Raw genomic sequence first — 18223 nt, 5'->3', positions numbered from 1 at the left:
CACGTGTCCGTAAACATCAAACGGGCTCTCACCAATGCCATGACAGGGTAGGTCCATTTAACCACAGACACGTGGACAAGCTGAAGTGGACAGGGACGCTACATCTCACTGACTGCACTGGGTGAACCTGGTGGCGGCTGGTACAGAGTCTGAGCTGGCAACATACCATATAATTCCCACACCCAGAATAGCGGGGCCCACTTCAATCACAGTTTCAGTAGCCTCCTAAACAGCAACAACTCCCTCCTCCTTCTCTTCTTCATCTGGCTCCTGTGCATACTCCTCAACATCCGCCGATGTCCAACCGTCGACATTATTCCCCAGCTGGGATCTCTGCAGCACTGCCTCGGCTAAGCGTCAACATGCTCTACTGAAGCTCATCTGTATCGGTGACAAATCTCACACGGCACCTGAGCTTTTGAAAGCGATAACTGAGCAGACAGATGAGTGGCTTGAGCCTTTGCTCCTCCATCCAGGGATGGTAGTGTGCGATAATGGTCATAATCTGATGGCGGCGTTAAAGCTTGGAAAGCTTGTACATGTTCCTTGTATGGCAAACGTTGTAAATGTAGTAGTTCAGCACTTTCTGAAGAAATACCCAGGGATACCAGACCTACTTACCAACGTACGACATATTAGTGCAAATTTCCGCAAGTCATCTCCCTCTTGCTGGCCTGGCAGTGCTGCAGCAGCGCTTTCACTTGCCTAGTCACAGACTAATATGTGACCTCCCTACGAGATGGAATTCAATCATATGTTGGCCGGGATCCATGAGCAGCAGAGGGTAGTATCCCAATACCAGCTGGAACATGCCCGTCAGACGCAGCTGCCAGGCATAAGTACTGCCGAGTGGGTGTGGATTGCAGACATTTGTCAGATCTTGGAGAATTTTGATTACTGTACAAACATTGTGAGCAGTGATGATTCAGTTATCATCATTACCCTTCCACTGATTTGTTTATTGAAATGCTCTCTGGATGGTCTGACTGACCAAAGTGTTCATGCACCCGAGTTGTCTGTGGATCCAGACTTCACAATGATTGCTAGTAATCCGCACAACCTCGGCCAACACGCTCAGGCCACGTTTGCTCAGCATCATGAGGATGAGGAGGATGATGATGAACAGGATGATGATGAAGAGGAATGCTTTGAAGTTGGTAACCAAGGGATTGACAACCCAAGCTTCAGGGCTGTCCAGCATGGAGGCCTGAGGAGGAGCAGGAGGAGGATAGAGAGACTGAGGAGGGGAGGAGGTTTAGGGAGACAGAATGTGTTCTTAGCAGTGACACACAAAAGGTTTCCAGTTCGGAGTCTGGGACACATGGCACAGTTCATGTCACACTGCCTTTCTCATGACTGTCGGCTAGTCCACATTTTGGCAGAAAACAAATACTGGTTATGTACCTTCCTTGACCCACGCTACAAAGACAAATTTGCTTCGCTACTTGTGGAGGCAAATAAGGATTGTACTACGGAAACATTCAAGAGGGCTGTAGTGGAGAAGTTGATGAAACGATTACCCTCAGATCATGCTGGCGCCAGAGGTAGCGTGTCATCTCACGCAACAGGATTACAAGAGAGGGCTACGCATATTAGGAACAACACAGGCGGGGGACTAATGTAAACTACTAAACTACGACTCAGATAACTGTTGGGGGAACGATGACAAGGAGGGAACAGTTAAGTAAGATGGTGGTGAACTATGTTGGTGACCATATCAGCATGCTTTCAGAGTCCACAGTTCCCTTTAACTATTGGGTTTCCAAGCTCAACACTTGGCCAGACCTCGCCTTATATGCTTTGGAAGTGCTAGCTTGCCCTGCTAAGAATGTGTTGTCTGAGTGTGTTTTCAGCTCAGCGGGGTCAATAATAAAAGATAGTCGCACACGACTATCCACGGAAAGTGTAGACAGTTTGACCCTGATCAAAATGAACCATAGATCGATTACTCCAGAGTATCTCAGGCCGCCTGTTAACAAGACCCAATAATAAGTGTAGCTCCAAAATTTGGATTTCTTAAGTTCAAATAAGTTCCATTGTTTCTTATTCAAGACTATTTTGTCTTCTTTTATCTAACGACACCGCATGACTAATGTAACTTGTTAGGCTGCTGCCGCCATGTAATTGTTTGGCCCAATCACCAAGGGCAATATTTTTCAAGCCTTTGCACATGATGCACTGGCACAAGGCCACAATGTCGAGGCTACACTATCTAGAACAATTGGTCAGGCAGTCTCTATTTGTGTTCTTTATTGATGCTGTGCTCCACGGTGTGTTACACATGACCCCCTGCAAAACCAGAATTTATTTTTGCTTTTTGGCATGTTATGCCCTGTTGCTTATCCTACCAATTTTTTTTAAAAAAAGCTGTTTGTAGTACCTACTGATGCAGTGCTTCATAGTGTCTGAACCATTATCCCCTGGAGAAACTGAATGTATTAAACTCCTTGGCATGTTATGCCCTGTTGCAAATCCTACCAATTTTTTTTTAAAAAAACTGTTGAGAGTACCTACTAATGCAGTGCTCCATAGTGTCTGAACCGTTCCCCCCCGGGGAAAACTGAATTTTTTAGTTCCTCAGTGTTAGCTAGTGAAATAAAGCCCGTGTTCCAGACTCAAAACTCTGCCATTTCCCCTGGGCTGCCTGCTTCCCAAACTGGTGTGGAAGAAAGTGGCGCTGATGCATCCTTCTCCCAAGCTGATGTTGGCCAAACTCAATCATCAAAGACCACATCCGCTTCGGTGTACCAGAGTTCCGTTCAGTTGTCCATACCACAGACCTTCAAAAGAAGCGAAAATACCCTGTTACGCACGCAAGGGCAGAAACCATAACTGCACACATTGCATGATTGATAGCCCTTGAGATCGGCTTGTGGGAACAGTGTCTTTCTGCGACCTTTTGGCGGTGTGAGAAAATGAATGTAATAAACTTCTTGGCATTTTATGCCCTGTTGCTTATCCTACCATTTTTTTTTTTTCAATAAGCTGTTCGGAGCTCTTGGGAGTAACTTCTGATGCTGTGCTACATGGTCTTTGAACCATTCCCCTCTGAGTAAACTGAATTTTTTTAAATCCTCAGTGTTAGCTAGTGGAATAAAGCCTGAGTTCAAGAGTGAAAAAACTGCCACTTCCACGGTGCTGCATGCTTCACAAACTGCGGTCTAGGAAGCAGGCGATGATGCCTCCTGCTCCCAACTTGCTTTTGGTCAGATGCAATCATCATCAACGACATCAGCTTCGATGTCCCAGCGTTGTGGTCATTTGTCCATAAAACATACATTTCTGAATCATTTGAATAGAATTTGAATAGAGGGCCACTGGAGCCGGTGGTGTTGGAGGAAGAGGGCAAGGCCAACATCCAAATGGCCACATTGGCAATAGCACTGTAAAGTGTTATGGAGTACGTATTCCAACTTTCACACTAATGATATAGGGGACGCAGAAAACTGCAAATGACTGCCATCCCTCCCCAATGAATGTTACAGAGCCCACCTGAGAGCCCTAAGAAGTCTGAGATTTGAGAACAGCCAGTGGCTCTTTCTACATTTGAATAGAGGGCCACTGGAGCCGGTGGTGCTGGTGGAGGAGGAGGGCAAGGTCAACATCCCAACGGGTACATTGTAGCTGACCTTTTAAAGTGCTGTCAAATATGTCCCAAAAAAGGAGATGCAAGACAGACACCAATATAATGTATAAGTTACAGCCCTTTCTAATCAAAAAAGGAACAATTTAAAAAACAAAACGTGTGAACATATGCTAAAGTGGTTTTATTTGGGAGGTCGGGGCTTGATTTGACATTTTATTACATTTATTAGGCACTAGAAACTGTTTCTTAGCAATTTCCCCTCTTTTACTTCGGTTTGGGAGCTGTTCTGGCGACTACGTAAACGCTGCGTGCTGCCCTGACCATGTTATTCAAAGACACCAGAAATGCAGTGAGGCACCTTCTACAGGCTGTGCCCATACTGTTTCAGCCTTTTACCTCAATTTCAGCCTTTTTCTCAGTCACCACAGGTTACCGACAAGTTCAAAGTAAAATTATTCGAGTTTCCCATACTTACATTGGGGGCCTAATATTCGTAAATATTCGAATAGCGGCGAGGTAGTCGGCGGACAACCATCGAAGCGAATAATAGGGTATTCGATCATCCCTAGTTATAGACAATAAGTTGTGTGAATTTCTCATTAATGTCCTGAAAGCTGCGTTTTAGACACTTTCTAAAATGTATAAAAAATAAACTCGACCTCCTGGATGCCAGATCATTGCCTCTACTAACTCTGTCACCTTTAGCCAGAACACTTGAATAGATCCTCACTCTTTTAGTACCAACTTAAAGGCCCAGTCACACTAAACAACTTACCAGCGATCCCAACAACGATACAACCTGATAGGGATCGCTGGTAAGTTGCTAGGAGGTCGCTGGTGAGATGTCACGCTAAGCGACGCTTCAGCGATCCCACCAGCAACCTGACCTGGCAGGGATCGCTGGAGCGTCGCTATATGGGTTGCTGGTGAGCTGTCACACAGGCAGATCTCACCAGCAACCTGTGACCAGCCCCCAGCGCCGCATGGAAGCGACGCTGCGCTTGGTAACTAAGGTAAATATCGTGTAACTAACCAGATATTTACCTTGGTTACCAGCGCACACTGCTTAGCGCTGGCTCCCTGCACACCTAGCCACAGTACACATCAGGTTAATTAACCTCTGGGCTCTTTACCATCTGAGTGTTTACTGGTGACAATGGATGTAAATAGTCTAAACAAACATTCAACACTGTATATTTAGTGTTCTGGAAACTTCTACAAATTATGCCCTTACACAGCATAATTTCTGTATTGACACCTTGAAATTGGTGCTTGGCAAAAACTGTTTTCTGTTTGAAGACCAAGTTTATATCCAGAACACACGTACGGCTATGCTTTCAAATGTAGAGTCACCATATCCTAAAAGGAATTCATGGCCATGTTTGAGGAATCATTCGTCTGTCATCCAATGTACCCCAACATTAACTCCTCTGGGAACACTACATAGATAACATTTTTTCACATGGATAGGTTCCTCTGAGTTAGTCACCTTTTTTCAGGAACTTAACTGCATACCCAGAATTAACTTTTACTATCAATGATCACCATTCTAAAATCACATTTAGATACAATTCTCCTGAAGTCGATGACCACATTAACACTGACCTGTTCCTCAAAACAGAAAGTAATAGCCTTTTATACCACTTCTTTTACTCCCCACATTATACAAAAATTTATATAAATCACAACTTGACAAGTAATATAATTGTATCTGATGATCATGTCCAATTCACACATCACAATGTGATGACATTACTGGATAGGGGGTTACGCCAGCTAAGTCTATTAAGATGCCTGGGATTTTTGATGAGACTACATCTTAGCCCAAATGTTTGGAATTTTTCAATACTCATCATCTGCTTACGCATAAATTAAATCACCCAAGTTCCCATTAGTGAAAAGAGACTATCTGCATTTCCAGGAATTAGAGTATATTCCTTTTGCCAGGCATAGAGGAAATAGAATCCAAAAATTAATGGAACGTGAGGAATTTTGGATTTATATCTTGCAGACAGTAGAGCCAGGGGGCTTAAACAGAGAATATGGAGTGTTTCATTAACTGTCTATCTTATGCTTTTTGCCTTATACCATAACTTTTTATTATATTATTTCTCTTGTACCCTGGATTCCCAAGAATCGACTCAGGTATCAAAAAACACACTACCCCATATATTTTCTTTCTTGCCGGTTTGATATTTTCTCTTTTCTTTCCTTATATTTTCCACTGATTTTTTTTTAATACGATGGCATTTTACATGCGAAAAACGGTTATGCATAATAAAATAAAGTAAAATCTATTCATGATTATTTTACTCTTCATTTTTTTTCATTGTTCATTTTACTTATTTACTTCTCAATTAGTTGCCTCTTACATTAGCCAATTATTTGTCTTTCTTCTATTGGTCATGTGATGTTCAGCTCAGTTTCAGCTGACAGGAAATTTGTTCCTCTGACACTTCACCTTAAGGTTTTGGGGAAGCTTAACGATTCTGTCCTTGCTGGTCATCTTGAGGTGAAGGGTACATTGGACCTCTTATTGCACCAATTTTGGTGGCTCAAAATCCGTAATGATATGGTCTCCTATAGGTCTGCTTGTACAGTCTGCACAATCCAAACAATCGCACTCATGTCCATCAGGATGTTTTCTCCCTCTGGGTCTATCTAGCAAGCCCTGGAGAAACATATCAATGGACTTTATTATGGATCTACCCCCTCTGCTGGGAACACTTAATAGTGGTTGACCGATTTACTAAGATGGCTCACTTTGTTACTTTACTGTCTTTACCTAATGCCGAGGCTTTAGGTTTTTATTTGTGAGATTGCCAGACTCTAATGTCCCATATGATATTGTATCTGATAGGGGTACTCACTTCATTTAAAACGTCTGGAAGGCATTTTGTTCTCAGTTGGGGATTAAATGGTCGCACTCGTCGGCCTTCCATCCTCAGTCAAATGGTTAGACGGAGTGCATTAGCCAAACACCGGGAGCAATATTTACGCCGCTTTGTCTCTCATAAGCATGATTAGTGGTCTGCTTTTCTCCCACTGTCAGAATTCGCAATGAACAAGCACATTCATGAGTTCTCTTGGGTATCGCCCTTTTACTGCGTGTATGGGCAGCACCCTCAGTTTTGTACATTACGTAAAGGCATCGTCTACTTCATCTAAGGTTCAGCAGCTCTTGCGTAGCATGGGCTCTAGGTATAAACAAACATTTGGCTGACAGTGGACGTGTGCTGAGTCCAGGCCTGTGTGTGGGTTATTGGGTGTGGCTGTCCAAAAAGAACATTAAGCTTAATGTGTCATCCCTGAAGCTGGGATCTTGCTTCATCAGTCCTTTTAAGATCTCTGCAATAATCAATCCTCTAGCCTATTTGGATTTACCAGCGGAATACAGAATCCATAATGTATTCCACAAATCTCTTTTAAAGGAGATTGAAGCTTCACCTCCAGACTGCCGATTAGGATGCCGATTAGGAGTTAAGTGCTTAGGTTGCTGATTGCCAAGTGCAGCTGTAACTTCCCTATTTAACCCCTTCACCCCCGGCCACTAAACCACCCTAATGACCGGGCCATTTTTTGCAATTCTGACCAGTGTCACTTGACAGGTTATAACTCTGGAACGCTTCAACGGATCCCTGCGATTCTGAGATTGTTTTTTCGTGACATATTGTACTTCATGTCAGTGGTAAATTTAAACCGATAATTTTTGCGTTTTTATTTGTGAAAATTTAGGAAATTTTGCAAAAATTTTGAAAATTTCGCATTTTTCAAACTTTGAAAATTTATGCCCATAAATCTGAGAGATATGTCACACAAAATAGTTACGAAATAACATTTCCCACATGTCTACTTCACATCAGCGCAATTTTCGAAACAAAATTTGTTTTCGTTAGGAAGTTAGAAGGGGTCAAAGGTCATCAGCGATTTCTCATTTTTCCAACAAAATTTAGAAAAATTTTTTTTAGGGACCACATCACATTTGAAGTGACTTTGAGAGACCTAGGTGACAGAAAATACCCAAAAGTGACCCCATTCTAAAAACTGCACCCCTCACTCTGCTCAAAACCACATCCAAGAAGTTTATTAACCCTTTAGGTGCTTCACAGGAACCAAAGCAATGTGGAAGGAAAAAATGAAAATTTTACTTTTTAACACAAAAATGTTACTTTAGCCATAAAATTTTCATTTTCACAAGGGAGAAAAGAGAAAGTGCACCCTACAATTTATTGTGCATTTTCTCCTGAGGACGCCGATACCTCATATGTGGTAAAAATCAATTGTTTGGGCGCACAGCGGAGCTCGGAAGGGAAGGAGCGCCATTTGAATTTTTGAGTGCAAAATTAGCTGCACTCATTAGCGGACGCCATGTCGGGTTTGAAGACCCCCTGAGGTTCCTAAACAATGGAGCTCCCCCACAAGTGAACCCATTTTGGAAACTAGAGCCCTCAAATATTTTTTCTACATGTTTGGTGAGCACTTTGAACACCTGGGGGCTTCACAGAAGTTTATAACGTTGAGCTATGAAAAGAAAAAAAAAAATTTTTTTACCACAAAACTGTTGCTTTAACTAGGTAGCTTTTTCACAAGCGTATCAGCAAAAAATTCACCATAAAATTTATAGTGCATTTTTTCCTGAGTACGCAGATACCTCATATGTGGTGTAAAGTAATTCTTTGTGCGCATGGCGGGGCTCAGAAGAGAAGGAGCGCCATTTGACAGCAAAATTGGTTGGAATCATTAGCGGACGCCATGTCACGTTTTGGAGACCCCCTATGGTGCCTAAACAGTGGAGCTCCCCCACAAATTACCCCATTTCAGAACTAGACCCCTCAAGGAATTTATCTAGATGTTTGGTGAGCCCCTTGTATCCCCAGGGGCTCCACAGAAGTTGATAACGTTGAACCGTGAAAATTATTTTTTTTTAACCACAAAATTTTTGTAGCAACCAGGTAGATTTTTTTTTTTTTTACAACGGTATCAGGAAAAAATGCACCATAAAACGTATTGTGCAATTTTTCCTGAGTACGCAGATAACTCATATGTGGTGGAAAGTAATTGTTTGGGCGCATGGTGGGGCTCAGAAGAGAAGGAACGCCATTTGACTTTTCAAACGCACAGACGCAGTGCACTGATCGGCCGCTGCAGGACGCACGGTCGGATGAGATACAAAAAGCGTTGGGGATACGGAGAAAAAAAAAAAAAAAAAAGGTTACGCCAAAAATTGAGCAGGGATGCAGATCCATTATGTGCATCCCTGATCAGCGCACGGCGGAACGCACGGATGGATGCGATACAAAAAGCATCGCAAATACGGAAAAAAAGTCACGCCAAAAATTGAGCAGGGATGCAGATCCGTTATGTGCATCCCTGATCAGCGCACGGCGGAACGCACGGATGGATGCGATACAAAAAGCATCGCAAATACGGAAAAAAAGTCACGCCAAAAATTGAGCAGGGATGCCGATCCGTTATGTGCATCCCTGATCAGCGCACAGCGGGACGCACAGACGAATGCGATACAAAAAGCGTCGCGGATACAGAAAAAAGTCACGCCAAAAATTGAGCAGGGATGCAGATCCGCTATCTGCATCCCTGATCAGCGCTCGGCGAGACGCACGGATGGATGCGATACAAAAAGCGTCGGTGATACGGAAGAGAGTCACGCCTAAAATTGAACAGGGATGCAGATCCGTTATCTGCATCCCTGATCAGCGCTTGGCGGGACGCACGGACGGATGCGATACAAATAGCGTCGGGGATACGGAAAAAAAGTCACGCCAAAAATTGAGCAGGGATGCAGATCCGTTATCTGCATCCCTGATCAGCAATTGGCGGGACGCACGGACAGATGCGATACAAAACACGTTGGGGATACGGAAAAAAAAAAAAAAGTCACGCCAAAAATTTACCACGGATGCAGATCCGTTATCTGCATCCGTGATCAGTGCTCGGCAGGACGCATGGACAGATGAGGTGTAAAAATGGACAGGATACAGGGAAAAAAAAAAGTTATACTCACAGTACCCAGAGGAGTAGCAGGAGGTACAGAAGGCAAGCGAGATAGACATCTGTACAGGAGCCGCAGGCAGGACGTTGGACAGATCAGCAGAAGACCCAGGAAGAAGGACCCAGAGATGGAGGCAGATGTGATCAGGCCAGTGAAGAAATCGGACAACCCGGTGAAGGCAGGTAAGAGGACGTCAAGGGGAGAGGGGAGGGGGAGAGCAGAGGGGAGGGGGAGAGCAGAGGGGAGGGGGAGAGCAGAGGGGAGGGGGAGAGCAGAGGGGAGGGGGAGAGCAGAGGGGAGGGGGAGAGCAGAGGGGGGCGGGAGAGCAGAGGGGGATACTGGAGAAGCAAGGAAAGAAGGAAGGAAGGAAGCAGAATAGAGATGACAGAGGAGGCAGGCAGATCGCAGGGGGAGCAGATCGGGATGTCGGGGGACAGATCGGGGCATGGTAGGGCAGATCGGGGGGGCATGGGCACGGGCCATAAGGGGACCACGCAGGGGCCATAACGGGAGCACGCAGGGGCCATAACGGGAGCACGCACGGGCTGGAAGAAGAGTGCAATACTCACGTGGAGCAGGCAAGAAGACGGTGACATTAGCGGCGGCAACGGTGGTGTGGTACCACAAGTACCAGCCACTCCATGCTGCAGACATGCTGGGGGAGGCTCCCCAGACCAGCACAGGCCTGGGGAGGGTGGCCACCTGCAGATCAGACCGCCCCACTGCACACTGATTGGAGCGATTGCACGTCATAGCACGATCGCTCCAATCAGTGCTGCAGGGGCTGGGGGTGGCATGTTTGAGATCCACCTATGATCTGCTGTAGCTGCTACAATAGATCATAGCAGGATCTCATAGTATCGCACTAATTCGGGCATTATTTTTGCCGAAATCAGTGCGAATGTTGTGGTTGGCGGTTCAGATTTGAACAGCCAATCACAACGATCGTCGATGGGGGGTGGCGATGCCACCCCCCCTGGGGTCAAGCAAAGGTCCCCTGCTGTAAAAAACAGCAGGGGACATCATTTGAAAGCCGTTGCTATGGCCATGGCAATCAAATGAAGTTTAGGCAGTAAAATTACGTCCCTGGTCGTTAAGTCACGTTAAAATAGGACGTAATTTTACTGCCCGCAGTCGTGAAGGGGTTAAGGCACTGCCTCCTTACAGGAGGTGACAATGTTAGCTTCAGTTTTTACTCCAGTGAACGTTGTTTTGGTGCTGTTCCTGTGTATAGTGATCCGTGCTGTGCTTCTGAGTGGTGTGCGTGTTCCCCTGTTGTGTGTTTTTTCCTCCCCTTTTTAGTTACAATACACATATTGTCTCTACTGTGTGTTTTGAGTAATGTGTGTACAAAGTTCAGTTGTCCTTTGTCTGTCATTTTGCAGGGTTTTGAAGTAAAGGGAAGGAGAAAAACAAGACGGTAGATGGTGAATATTGGAATGTGAATTCGTATTACTGCTAAGAAAACATGAAACAATTTCTTTGAAAAATATCAGCTACATAGCAAATCAAGGTGGCCAAATTTACTTGTGCCCAGATGCTAACGGTTCTATTCTAGCCCATATAATAGTTTAGTTTGGACAAGAGAGGCATAGCATTTAGAGTAGGATCCAGATGAGGGTTACACCTTGACGTTGGTATCTATGCACAAGAACATTTAGCCACCTTTTTTTGCTAAGTAACTCATTTTTCAATTAAATTTATGTTTTCTTGGCAGTAATGCGTATTCATATTCCAATTTACCATTTACATTCTTGTTTTTCTCCTTCCCTTTACTTGAGTGCAACTGCCATTTTTTAATTTTATGGGGTTTTGTCTATTTTCTGACCCACCCTGAGGGTAAAATCAGGGTCCAGACAGGAGTTAGGGTCACGCTGGGGACTCAAACCTGGCTACCATCAAACCTACCTTCGAGATAAAGGACAGCACAGTGTCACAGTCTTAGGGCCAGCCTAGGGGCCCCTGTCATGTCTCCATTTACCCAATGACACTATTTTTATTGTCCATTTTCTCCTTTTTATGCCTCTCCTTTTCTCCTAGTGCCTTTTTCTCTATTCTTTCATATAGCTCTGATTTCTCTCATATACCCTCAATTACATCCACTAACTCTTCTAACATAGCACCCGAGGCTCATGTTAGTCCAACATTGCTCTCTCATTCTCAGCCCTTCCGCAAGAGCATTCCTCCATGGGAATCGACTACTAATCTGTGCATGTGCTTCCCTTCTGTCTCCTGGAGACCACTACCGTAGCTTCCAGGCTCGATGTGACTCACGGTGAGTAGACAGTCATTCCAGAAGACCTGCATAAATAATTCCGCCCTCCTACACCCCTTATATAGCTGCTTCCATCCTTATAGCGGCTACACAGCACGGCTTACACCCAAATGTTCTTCTACGCCATGTGATCTCCATCACTCTCACAGGTATATGTATCTGATATTAACAATTGTTTTTTACTCCTTATTCCTCATTGTATCTTTACTTCTCATTTCTTTTACTATGTTTTTTTCTACCAGTTACGTACTGGGTTTTCTCTTCTCTATCAAAGATGTTGTTAGATTAATCTTATTTGTACGGTCTATAGGGCTTGCTGCATTTGATCGTATCTCTCCATTTAATGGCTCTGTGCAATTTTGCAGACCAGATAGAATGTGGTTTAGATTGTTATATACATCTGTCTTCTTTGAAGCCTTTACAATAGTCTCCTTGTGAGGAACCTCAGTATTTCCATACATATTTTTTGTCCAGATTATTTTTCCATTGATAATGCAGTTATATCCTTTGTGCTTTTTTAATTCTGACAGGTGACATTTCTATTATGTAAATTGTACTGTTGCTATTGTCTCCAATGTAATTTTTATACAACTTGATTTTTTCTGTACATGAGGTTTACAGATTTCCTTGATAAAAGGCCATCCTGGGCCGAAACAATGGGATAGATCTGTTTCTTTGAGTGGAGCTTTATTACAGTAAAATTATTTCCAAGCAACCATTTCATACTTCAATATTTCCAATGCTGAAGATTTTTTCATTATTACATTGATCTTAGTGATTTTCGTCAGGCACAAAAAACTTTTACAATGAGCTGACCACCTCTTTCTACATTGTATATACTGTCTTGTCTGGTTCCATTTGTAAAATTTTTTGCATATTTTTGTAAACACTCCCTAATTGTTGGATTAAATATACAGCGAAAGAAATAAGTATTGCACAGGTCACCAATTTTCTAAGCAAATATATTTCTAAAGGTGCTATTGACAGGATTTTCTCATTAGATGTCAGCAACAACCCATCCAATCTACATTAGGCAAAGAAATTAAGCCATAGATTGTCATAAATTTAGTGATATGTAATATTGAGAAATTACTCCAGGAAAAAGAATTGAACACATGACTAAAGAAGTGCAAAAAGACATGGAAAGTCATGACACTAACACTAATTAGAAAGCAATCCTGTCAGTTAATGAAAAACAACAACATCAGCTGGTTCAACTGATGGCCTATAAAAAGAGGTCTCATTGCCAAGGTGCCACATAAGAAGCGTGATGGGTAATTAGTGAGCGGTCTGAAACTTTTGCAACCTTATTGCAAAACATACTGATGGCATTTGTTACAGGGGAATTTCTAAATGACTGAAGATTCCAATGAGCACTGTTTATGGTCTTTCCACTTCCAGATTATGGCCGCATTTTAGCATAAACTGGCCATGATCTCCTATGGAGAGCTCTAGAAAGACCTGGAATCAGCATTTCTTTCAAAGAAATCAATAGGTAATGCACTAAACCTCCATAGCCTGTATGCACGCTCTCTACTCAAGACTATTGCTGAATAAAATGCATGTTCAAGCATATCTTAAATTTGCTTAACATTTAGACAAGCCTGAGAAATACTGGGATAATATAGTCTAGTCACGGGAAACCAAAATTGGAACTTTTTATATGCTATAATACACAACAAATATGGAGGCCAAAATATACTGATTATCAGTTACCTCAAAATCACCATCCCAACACCCAACAATGAAATTTGGAGCACAATTTGGAGCCATTTTCCAGCATATGGCACTGACAAAACTCAGTTTAAGGAAGAAAAAATTGACAAATTTACAAGGAAATGCTTCATAAAAATCTGCTGCCATCCACCAGTATGATGAAAATGAAAAGTGGGTGGACAATTCAGCAAGACAATGATCCAAACACAAAGCAAAGGAAACAGTCAATTGGTTTAAGAGAAAAATTAAAGCTGCTAGAATGGTCCAGCCAATCACCTGACTTAAACATATGGAAGGAACTAAAGCTCAATGTTCATAGCAGAGACCCACAAAACCTTCAGGATTTAGTGTGTGTGTGGAAAAACGGACCAAAATCACACCAGAACAACGCATGAAACTAGTTTATCCATGAAGGAGGAGTCTTGAAACCCATCGCCAAAGGCTTTTGTATTAAAGTATTAAATTAGTTTCAATAAGTGTTCAGCAGTGTTGAGAGAGCACAAAACTGCTCAAGTGCTCGTTACACGAATCGAGCAAGGTCAGATGCTTGGATGAGCTTGATCAAAGTAAAGAGTATAATGGAAATCAATGGGAAACTAGCATTTTTCCAGGAGCTCGCCCCAGGAGGGCTTGGGAAGCCCTAAAAATAACTGAAATGGATGGAAACCGCATGGGGAACATGCCTGGATGCATCTGATTTCCAGGTCGCAGCTGGGAACAATGTTAAAGTATTACACCTCTTATGGACGGACAATAAAAAACATACAAAAATGAAGATATTACAGGGGAAAAAAAAAATTAAAGAAAACATTCTTTCCTGTCTAAAGACTTTTATATAAGTAAAAAAACCAAAAAAAAACAAACACCTCCTGTAGCCCTTAGGCTGTGCTCACATATGAATTTGAATAAATAAGAGTTATACCCTATGCAACATCTTAATATTTAATTATAGCAATTCTGTAGGGATATTTATAATAGAAAAATGCACAGGATTACATGTAGAAGATGGACATCCCGTATGGACAAATTTACATGCGTGCAACAACTAAAGATAGGAGAAAGAAAAGCGATCATACGTCTCAATAATGCTGAATATCAAAGTTTATTAGTGTCATTTTACATAAACAAGGTGGGTATAAAACAGTTTTTGCAATATGCAGTGGGCTACATATCACTCCACATGATCACTATTTTGTGACCACCATTATTCCAAACAATCCGTATATGAATTAGTTGGAATTTTTTGCAGATGTCATATTTGTAAGAACATGCATTCACAGTACACCATGACAGACATAAGCACAGCGACAGACATAAGGTCTCTAAAATCCTGTGTGTTCACCAGGTGGAAAGGCAGCATTTCGGTAGCCAAGAGCTTACAGAGTGATAAAGTCAACCTCTTAGCTTTGTCATGGGTCGCATGAATTGGCCTTTTATTTGTCCACATCTGAGGGACAGAGATCTGGCTGCTGTGTGTAGACGGTAGCGAGTAGGGTGTCCGTGAAAAAATGCAGGTTTGTGAGGAAAGTGCAAGCGTAGACATGAAGTTGCCTTCAGCCAACGTTGATGCTATCGATGTCAGAGAGCTGTACACACGCACTTGTTTCCTTTTAAAAAAAAAAAAATGACGACCTACCAAGCAAACTGTCTGTTGCGGTTACAGTGGTGGAAGTTGTGCGTGGAAAACCAGGTGTGACAGCTGTCCCCACAGTCCTAGAAGATAAAGAGCGCGTGGATGCACTGGAAGGGGCAGGCGGTGGATGATTCGCTCCGCTAGGCCGCATTGCATCACGGTGAGCTTCCCACTGGGACATATGATATTTATTCATGTGACGATTCATGGAAGAAGTTGTCAAACTCCTGAGGTTTTGCCCTCTACTAACAGAATCACGACAAATTTTACATATCACATGATTTGGGCGATCTTTTTCTATGTCAAAAAAGGTCCAGGCTAGGCAAGGATTAGAGGGCATGCGACCTGCTGAGCCCCCCCTACTAGTGCTCAGAGGCAGAGTGGTGGCTGAGGATGCAGTTGTAGACGTGGTACCAGTACTACTACTCTGTCCAGGAAGGCGCAAGGTAACTTCGTCGTCAGTAGCATCCTCCTCCACCGCCTCTGTTGACCTCCTCGAGTGCCTGACTGTGGGTTGACAGTAGGTGGGATCAAGAACTTCCTCATAAGCGTTGTGTTTGCACTCCCCTCGCTCTCAGACCGAGCCTCTTGCTGACGTGAACCAATATTTAAGTTGTCATCCCAATCTGGTATTTGCGTCTCATCGTCATCAGTATGTTAGTCATTGTCTATAACAACAGGTGTTACAGTTTGTGAATAAGGGTCAACATTATGCTCAGAAACTTGGTCCTCACGGCCTGAATCTGAGTCACAAAGGTTCTGGGCATCACTGCACACCATTTCTTGATCTGTACTCACTGTAGCTTGGGAGCAGACCTCTGATTCCCAGGCTAGTGTGACTGAACAGCTCTGCAGACTCAGCCATCTCAGTTCCACCATACTGTGCAGGGCGGATGGAGATTCAGAGCTGGGAGAAAGCAAGTGTGATTGGGATGACAACTCAGAGGACTGGTGTTTTTTGGATGCGGTAGTTGAGGTGGCGGAGAGGGCACTTGTTGGATCACTTGAGATCCATTCAAGCATTTTCTTTTTTTGGCCATGATCTACCTTTGTTCTAGTTGTTCGTGTCCGTAAAAAAGGGAGCACATCGGATTTTCCCGGTAAGTAGTAGACATCTTACGTTTGCTGGAAGATGGTCTATCTTCAGCAGATGTTAATGGAGCTTTGACACCTTCCCCACGGACAAACCCTTTTTTTCCTTTTCTAACATGCCTGTTCCTCTTTCCACCAGCATCTGTCATTTTGCCACTCATGTTGATTGTGACAAGATTGTGCACTTAAATGTGTTAGTAAAAATTGAGAGGTGGTGTAGATTGCAGCGGTGGTCTAGCTTTATTAACAGTAGAACAACAATAACTATCCCTGACAATGCAATTATGGCCCTTAAACTGTCAGCATAGTTTGCTAGTATAATGGCTTAGTAACAATGAGTTTGAGTGTGCAATGCAGAGGTGCTGAAAATAGATTTGCACTAGTGGGACACTAATGGAAGTCCAACAGCCACTTTTAGGATGCCACTAAGTTTACTCCGTATTTGCTAGTATAATGGCTTAGTAACAATGAGCTGGAGTGTGCAAATGGCAGTAGGGTACAGTGGCAGGGTTGTGGGTCAGTGTACAGGAAAGTAAGCCTCACTTTCTATCCCTCCTAATTGGGAAATGCAGCGAGGAAGTCCCTGACCTTAGCTACACAGACGCTGTTATCTGTAGCTGTTAAAATCTGTTTCCACGGACCTGACTGACTGTCACCTATGGCTCTGAGCCTGCTGTTATTAGCCCTTACAAGGGCTAATAGAAACTTATATCCCTATTCTGTACAGCGCTGTGTGTAGAGCCTACACAGCAGTATCGGAGACAAAAGCTACACCAGCGGTGACTGACACCCAGACGCAGAAGAGATAATGGCGTCCGGACGGACAGATACCAATTTTTATAATGCAGGGACATGTGACATGGACATCCTATCACACATGCCGTTGCTTCTCTGGCTAAAAGTCCACTTAGCTGTGTGTGTGTCTGGGATTGGCTGACATGCTGGCCCGCCCCACTACACGTGTGCGCTTAGGGAAGGAAGACAAGGAAAAAAAAAAAAATGGCGATCGCCATTATCCCAGCAGCAGTGATCTGAATGCGCTGTTCCCGCACACTATACGCTGAAATTTCATAATAGTGTGAGTCACAGAGTGACTTACACTATTACAGCGGAAAGCCAGCTAGTAATTAGCTAGTAATTAGCTTGGCTTTTTGCTGCTAGAACCGTTCTCTAACGTAACTAGAACTAGCAAAAAGCTCGAGTTCTAGTTCAATTTAGAACAGCCCCCAAAATCACTCGAACCGCGAACTGGAGAACCGCGAACCGCGCTTAACTCTACTCATTAGCATATCATAAAGGATCTTTAGAAATACTTTTTCTAAAGACAGAGATCTATGCAATTAGATACAGGGACAGTTAGGCAGGAATTGGTAATATGAACCCAGAACTGCTCGTGGTCCGGGTGCATTTTGCACCTGACCTGACACGTTAATTTTAAAGCCATACCATCTAACACTTTCTGAAGCTGTGTTATATAGCAGTGTGATTGCTGGAATTCTTACATCACCTAATGTATAAAAGCAGCATGTTAACGGAACTCTGAATTATTGCTTCAAAATCCAAAGAACTTATGTTTACTTTGCCCAGCCTCCCTAAAGAGAGTGATGGACATGCAATAATAGAAATTATGTTAATCTGCATAACCAAATCTAAAATAATGATTACATATAGCACAATTTAAAAAGTTTGTCTTCAAAGTGGACCTAATGCATTAGAAGATATTTTGTGATGAGAATGCAGCCATTTAAAAAATACTGGGCAAGTTTTACCATGTATATATTCAAAAGCATTGGGATTAGTTTTCTTTTTAGACAAGAAAATGTTGTAATTTCTGAATATTTTCGTTTGAATATTACTTGAAGCTGAACACCAATTAATATTGATTCCCCTCATGGATAAAATTTAATAAAA

At 43.0% G+C, this 18223-nt stretch overlaps 1 protein-coding gene across 1 annotated transcript in view; it reads right to left on the bottom strand.

Annotated features, from left to right (window-relative positions):
• The window catches only part of LOC142243927 (maternal DNA replication licensing factor mcm6), a 470818-nt gene that overhangs the window by 389695 nt on the left and 62900 nt on the right, over positions 1-18223 (bottom strand). The gene's annotated exons all lie outside the window — the stretch shown is intronic.

Source organism: Anomaloglossus baeobatrachus, chromosome 6 (genome assembly GCF_048569485.1).
Source record: "Anomaloglossus baeobatrachus isolate aAnoBae1 chromosome 6, aAnoBae1.hap1, whole genome shotgun sequence".
Lineage (NCBI taxonomy): Eukaryota > Metazoa > Chordata > Amphibia > Anura > Aromobatidae > Anomaloglossus > Anomaloglossus baeobatrachus.
Note: the sequence above shows the minus strand (reverse complement) of the source record. Positions and strands in the feature narration are given on the sequence as shown.